The following is a 7,953-nucleotide window of genomic DNA, read 5'->3' as shown; positions in this document are numbered from 1 at the left end:
GACCAGACATTTAGTTTGCTATTGGAATCCTCTCCAGGTTTATGCAAAAGCCTTGTGAGGGACATTGATCTGCTACAAAAAGAGTTCTAAGGTACTTGAAGGGAACTAAGGACTTTGGAATCAAATATACACAGGTGGACAACTTCATCTTGATTGCATACTATGATTTAGACTTCGATGGAGACAAATAAAATAGGGTATCTACTTCAGGATATGCTATGAGTCTTGGATCAGGAGTTGTCTCCTGGAGATCACGCAAACAATCAGTCCTAGCAAATTCCACAACATAAGCAGAATACATGGCAGCAGTTGAAGCAACAAAAGAAATTGTGTGGCTTAAGAAAATTCTTGAAGATTTGCAGGTAAAACAAGTACAATCAACTCCACTCATGATTGACAATACCTATGCAATAAAGTTGGCCAAGAACCCAAAGTTCTATGATCGAACAAAGCACATCAATACTAAATATCATCTGATTCGACATCATGTTAAGGCCAAAACAATCCATCTCCATCATTGCTCCACTAATGAGCAAATTGCAAACATCTTCACCAAAGCGCTTGGAAGAGAAAAGCTTGAATGATTCATAATGATGCTTGGACTCACCAACATCCCTTCAGATTAAGGGGGGGAATGTTGACACCTAATCATCATGATTGGCTGAATGTAATTAATGTAAATAAATAATAAGAAATATGAACAGTCATCGGGAGATGAAGTGAACAGCCTCTCCCTCATGTATAAAATAAAGACCAACTTGAAGGAATAACATATGAATTAATTTGTGGAGTTACTACCTGGCCTGACAAAAATGATAAGAAAAACACATGGTTTTTATGATTACAAAATTTCCAAAAAGAAAGGCACAAACTGCATCTTTGAAGTGAAGTTTTTGTTCGCAGTAATGTTCCTTTGTAGTTATTCAATTTATATCATTTAATTTGCCTTTATTCACTAGCAATTTTAAAAATAATATATATATATATATATATATATATAATATGTTATAGAGTAGTATCTATTTACCCTTCTTTTAATTGTGTTTTATTATATTGATCCAAGTTAAATATATTCTATAATCCAATATTAAAAAGATGTAAATGTTGATTTTAGTTGTAAATATAATATTTTATGTTAGATTAAAATTTAAAATAATAAGTTTATGCTAAAGTAAATAATAATCATCTAATTTTTTTAAAATAATTTAAGTTTAATGTCAAAGCACATAATAATCATTAACAAGTTTTCAGATATACATTATAATAACTAAACCATTTTTACAATAAAAACATAATTTTAAAGAATTTTAAAATAAGTATTGTTTTATATAATAACAATAATAATTTATTCTAAAGTTATAACCCGTTACACATTAAATTGGTGTATGAGGCTTTCTTGTTTATAGAACAAGTATTATTTTACTATCAAAGTGTAAGAATATATATATATATATGCTCTTAACCATTAAACCCACTCAAACTATAATTTTATTATTATTTTTAAATAAATTCAATTTTATATATTATTTTAAATAAATTTATTTTGTCAAATATTCTCCTATCAAAATTATTATTTAAATCAATAAAATAAAAATATATAAAATCCTTTTTGATGTGTTTCTATTATAATATGTAGTGTGTGTATGGTTAAAATGTTCAATACATGTGTATTTAACAATGCTTGTGAGTTTTTAACTAGTTTTGAGAACATCGATGGCAAAGTTAAAATTCTTGAAATTTGTTCTATTGGATTATCATGGAATTCCAAGTGCATCAACTGATATATTTTCTTATTGGCGTTTGAAGATTATATTTCATGAAAATATTGAATTTTTAACATAAATTTTTATCAAATTTGGTAATTTCTTTTGGAAATTTTGGTTATAATTATTGAGCTTAGAATTTTGGTTGTTTTAAAGTTTTTATAATACTAAATCCATTTCCACCATAAAAAATAATTTAAATATTCTTAAAAAAAAAAAAAACCGAGTAAATTACTTCAATAAACCAAACATTTCTTATTATTTACCGTTTTGACCACTGGCTAATAAAACCCTAAAAAATTATCATTAAAATTAATTATAATCCTTCTAATAAAGGCTAGATGTATTTCTCTCCCCCACATCTCGTGGTTCTTGACTCTTCAAATGCCATGAGAATGGTGGGAACGCTCACCGGTTTTATTTGGAAAGGCAATATCTATATGTCCTAGTTGCCACCTCCACTGCCTCTCATGTCTAGAGCACATGATCACCCATTAAATTCACGATGTTATCAATGACATTAAAGAGAATTGAGTCAATCACATTATTTGTTTGGTTTTTTAAGTATAGATTTATTTTGTTTAAGAGAATTAATTTTATAGTATTATTTGTTTTCAGTATAGATTTATTTTGTTGAAAGGTATATTTTAATATGCGTTGAATGTGGAGTTGACACATATTTATTTTAAAATAAAAACAATGTATTTTTGAAAATTTTAATTAAAATATTATAAGGTAGTATAAAAGAGATGTGGAAAATATATTTCTCACTCTACCATAAATAAAATATTTCAATAACCATGTGAAGTAACTTAATTTTATATTAATTTAATTATAAAAAAAATATGCAAAAAAAATATTTCAATATAAAACGCATATACTTTGTTTGGAGATTTATATTAACTAATTTATTTCAGTATCAATCGATATAAAAAAATTTAAAAATATATAAAAAATAAAAAATATATATTTTAATATTAATAATGATAAAATATTTAAATATATATATATATATATATATATAATATTTTTAATGTTTAAAATAAAGAAGAAATTAAAACGGAATCCATTATTTTGTCATAAAAATAATAATCAAAAGATGCATATGTACAATTAATATGTTTCATTTAATAATAATAATTATATTCAACAAGGTCTTGAATAAAATATAACAATGTATGTAATTAAGTCATATTGTGATCTACTTAAAAAGATATTAATAATAACAATTTCTTTTTTATATTTAATATTCATATTAATTAAATGCTGTAATATTGTGATCTACTTAAAATGATATTAATAATAACAATTTTTTTTTTTTAATATTCATATTAATTAAATGCTTCAATTTAGATTATGAATATATTATATATGGTTTTAAAAATGATTTTTTTTAACATTTTAAGTTGTATGTTTATTCTACATTTCGACCGTTTTCAAGTATATTTTTTTGGTCAATTTTGTTTGAAATTCAACAAAGATTTGCTAAAATTGTAATTTTAAGGGATGTAGTCTACATAATCCAAATGCTCAATAAGATTTTCAAGTCTTTGAATCCGTTTATGTACCAATTATATATATATATATATATAGATATCCATTTATGTACCAATTATATATATATATATATATATATATACTTGAAAAAAAATTATACTTAGAAAATTGATCTTTTTCCACACTAACTCTCTCTCTATAAATGTAAAATATTAAAATTACTTAAAATATTTTAATATACATAATAATTTTTTATATTATTATTATTTTAAATAAGATCCCATTCAAAAAGATTCCCATTAATTACCAAAGGAAATTAGATTATGCTTTCGTTTAGTGTCAATCTCTATCGCCCAATATATACAGCTTCAGGGAATATATTACACTAATTAACAAATAAATTAAGTTGCACGTGAGTGCATGACATAGTGGTCGGGGCAGTCGATTTCACCCACCTCGACCACGATCGAATCCTGCAGCGCTGAGGATGCTGGCGTATATGTGGTTGATGATGGAATATTCTGGTTGATTTGATGGCTGCCATGTGACTCTTATCAGCTTGTTCTGATATACACATTCATTGGATCATGGATCTCTTCACCAAATATGTAGATACACAGTGATTTGACCCTTATCAGCTTGTTCTGATATACACATTCATTGGATCATGGATCTCTTCACCAAATATGTAGATACACGGTGAGTTTAAGTCGATTGCATAATCGACTTAAAATACTCGTAAATACATCACTGTAAATAAGCTATCAAGACCTTCTTGAGAGCCATCTTGAGAGCCATGATCTATCGTTACATGCTTAGTCACCAACAAAATAATAATATTTGGCAAAAATTTAAAAATTCTCAAACATTTCAATTGTACGTACATTATTGCTCAAAACTGAAAGGAAGAGGAACAAAAGGGGGTCTAGACACATATTCTAACTCATCCCATCTAACACCCTCAAAGAATTCATGATTTTTAATCTCTTGGGCACCACACTTGAATCCCATTCTAAGAGCAGGCTCCTTCACCAACAATCGTTGGAGTAAGTCTTCAAGGGTGCTGGAAGGTTTTGAGAGCTGCGGTGGCTCCTTGCATAATATGTTGTAAAAAGTTTCTTTCCTAGTCAACCCCTTAAACGGGGTCTTCCCATTCACCATCTCATACAGCAATATGCCAAAAGCCCACCAATCCACTGCCATGCCATGGCCCTTGCCCCACAAGATTTCTGGGGCAACATACTCTTCTGTGCCTACAAACGAATGAGATTGCTCGTAAGCTGCTGCTTCCTTTCTGCCATTCAAATGACAAAACCTGGATTTATCCTTTGTCTTACACTCTCCTCGTGGATTGTTGATGATAAGCGAGAGATCGAAATCAGTGATCATGATATGCCCATCTGCTTGAAGCAATATGTTTTCAGGTTTCAAGTCTCTGTACAAAATTCCACGCTGGTGCAAATACTCTAGTGCAAGCACAACTTCTGCTGCATAGAATCTGCATACGATATATAACAATGAATAATTAGGAAAAGCAAATATATGACATGGCCACTTAGTCTCAAACAACTAAGAGAAGAAGCTTGAACTGCAAAAAGCATGTCACAGCTTTGAAATAATAGATTTACGAAAAAAAAAAGGGAAAAAACATAGTTACCAAGTTTGAATTTGAATTTGGATTTGAATAAGAAAATAATTGGATTAAAATTTTTTCAATTCAGAAATCACAAATCACAAAATTTCAAATATTTTAACATAACTTAAATTGCTGAAATTTAAAAGAAATAAGAAAGAAAGAATGGGAACAAAATTTATAAAGAGAGGTAAAAATAAACGTAGTTGAAATATTTTATATATATATATATATATATATAAAAGTTGGGTAGGATTATATTTTTATCATGTTTAACATATTACTTTCGATCATGTTATTTTCTATAATTTATATTTATATTTACATTTTTTAATTATTTTTTGTCAAAATTATTATTATTATTATTATTTATGTGATTCATTAATTTGTGATTTCTACTTTTACAAAATATATACATGATTTTTTCAAAGCAAAGGTGTTATAATGATTAGGACTGGATCAATTGAGCTAAGCCTCCGGTCTATTAATTTGGCTCAAAATTTAGTAGAAATTTGTATAAATTACAAATTTGAGTTGTAAAATTTACACAATCTATTTATATATTCAAAAATTCTGATGGAAAAAACAAATTATTTTAAAATTATATTTTGTCAATTTTACTTAAAATCTAGTAGAAATTCGTGTTAAATAAATATTTTAAATTATAAAATTTCTTCCCAAAAAAACTATTTATACATTAAAAAAGATATTAAATAATAAAAAAATAAATCTCTAACAAAAAAATATTAAATAATAAATAACAAATAAAATTAACTAACCTTACAAAAATAAACTAACAAAAAAAACTGAATTTTATGTGACTTAAAATTAATAAATAGAGAACCTCATCTCTCATTTCTTTTCCGGAAATTACGCATAATTTTGTCCACATTAATTATTTCACTTAAACTATATTATCCTTAAAATTAAATAATACCATAATTTTTTCTATATTAATTGTTTCACCTGAACTGGCAGAACTTTAAGTTCTCGCCTAGAGAGAAAATGGATAGGCTTAAAAAATTTCATCCCATCATGGCACATCTCCTCTTTAAATAAAATGGATAACTTCAAAAAAAAGATTAACCCATCGTGGCAGAACTTTAGATCGCCTTTAAAGAAAGTGGATGGCTTTAAAAAAAAGTCCAGCATGGCAACTTTATCACTTGTCGCTTTTAGAGAAAATGGATTTATATGCCACCATGGGAAAACTTTATTTGGTCCTTGAAAAGCCATTCCAGCTTCCTTTATCCATTCATTAAGTTACTCCAAACTTTAGTTTTGTACCCACTTTAGTCTTGTCAGGAAAGATAGTAACATGAGATTTGTACTAAGGAGTTAGCGTTGAAAAATTTATTTTAGTGTTTAATTTGATGTGGATATTTGAGAAGTTTATTGTACAGTCTAGTATGATGTGTAAGGTTGTGGGAAAAGTTCATTTTACAGTCCAATATGATGTGTAAGACTCTTGGAAAGGCTCATTCTACAACCCAGTGTGTTTTTAAAATAAAAAATAAATAACTATTTTGGGGATTCCAAATGTTAATAGTAAGAACCACATTCAACAAACTTCGCTACAAGGTTGGCTGAGATGTATAAAATGTATTTGGAGCTCCTTTCAGAATTCTTCCATTCAGCACATCAACAGGGCACATAACAAATCAGCTGATGAATTATCAAAAAAGGACTACAGGACACAAAAGAAGGCATGCACATCATGATGAAAATGGGAGCAAAGGAGACAAAAGTTGAAAATCTAAAAGTGCCGGGATAGATCACTGCACTGGGATCAAAAAAACAAATCATCATAGCACATAAGTCCATATTAAATTTCTGTCCCTTTTTGTTTTGAGTTTTGTATAAATTTTGTAGCTAATTTTGTATAGAAATCATATAAGAAAAAAGTACATTAAGTATGCAATCTTCAGAAATGTAAAGGATCTGATCCACTTATTAGACTTTGTGTAAACTGCAAAAATTGATGAGAGCAAATAGTACCATTATGTTGTAACTTTTAGACAATAGTACTAATGGATGTAAGCCTTTTTCCAAGGCAGTTTTCAAGCTGTGTATATCTCAAAATTTAAGAGGACAATTTGTTCATCATAAGAATATATTGTTTTATCCATAATATTAAAACAGACAATTTTTTTCCTGCTGAAAAAATAACAGCCCATAAACAATAATAAACTTAAAAAAATTAGATCCCTTTCAGCTCATGTTAAACAAAGACTTACCCAAATTGAATCGCAGAGACCCACCCATTTAATCAAAGAAAAAAATCATTAGAAGTGCCCCACAAAGAAAAACAATACCTGGCAGCAGACTCGGAGAACCTCCCGTTCTTCTGCCTTTGCCTGAGCGTATTGAGGTCCCCTCCGGAGCAGTAACTCATGAGCAGGAAAGAGTGGTTTTTCGACTCAAATTTTGTGAAAAGCTTGGGCAAGAAGGGATAGTCCAGCTTCTGCAAAATCTCCTCCTCCGTCCACGCCCTCTTGTGGCTCCTCTTCTTCTGCATAAGCTCCTTGCTCATTACCTTCATGGCCACAGGCTTCCCGCTGGTCACATGCGTTGCCAGATACACAGTCCCCATGTCGCCATGGCCCAGCGCTCTGACGAGCTTGAACTCGTTCACAGACTCTGCGGATTCAATGACGTCCATCCTAAACTCCATGCATATACACTCAACACACATCTAAATCTGCGTCTTCCGATTCATAAAGTGGCCTTATATACACATTTAGTATATACCAAAGATATTTTGGGCTCGACACGTGTACGGATTATAGATATATGTGTGCGCGCATGTGGCGGCATCTGATATGTATGGGTTTCAGTGGAGTTGGAGGACCGGGTTGACCGGAAGACAGTTAACAAAAACCGTCCATATTGCTTTCTTGGTTGCTGATACAGTTGACACGTGGGGGAGCCCCGGACCAGTGGTGACGTCAACATTTGGTCAATTGGTGAAGGTTCTTCGACGTCGGCCGCCACGCGTCCTTCTTAAGCTAAAAGATAGGGAGGGTTAACGTTATGGTGGGGCCTGCAGCAAGGTGGCAC

General features: G+C 29.9%; 1 pseudogene across 1 annotated transcript; it reads right to left on the bottom strand.

Annotated features, from left to right (window-relative positions):
* Nucleotides 1-3,607: 3,607 nt before the first annotated feature.
* On the bottom strand, nucleotides 3,608-7,593 carry LOC149225298 (serine/threonine-protein kinase UCN-like; annotated as a pseudogene). The gene is made up of 2 exons (XR_016247663.1): nucleotides 7,209-7,593; nucleotides 3,608-4,758 (listed from the first exon to the last, which is right to left on the bottom strand). The product of XR_016247663.1 is annotated as a serine/threonine-protein kinase UCN-like (transcript).
* Between the last annotated feature and the right edge of the window lie 360 nt (nucleotides 7,594-7,953).

This window comes from Pinus tabuliformis, chromosome J (genome assembly GCF_031772625.1).
Source record: "Pinus tabuliformis cultivar Carrire ecotype Pingquan chromosome J, CPIR1, whole genome shotgun sequence".
Classification (NCBI taxonomy): Eukaryota; Viridiplantae; Streptophyta; class Pinopsida; order Pinales; family Pinaceae; genus Pinus; species Pinus tabuliformis.
This window is presented reverse-complemented; position numbering and strand designations above follow the sequence as displayed.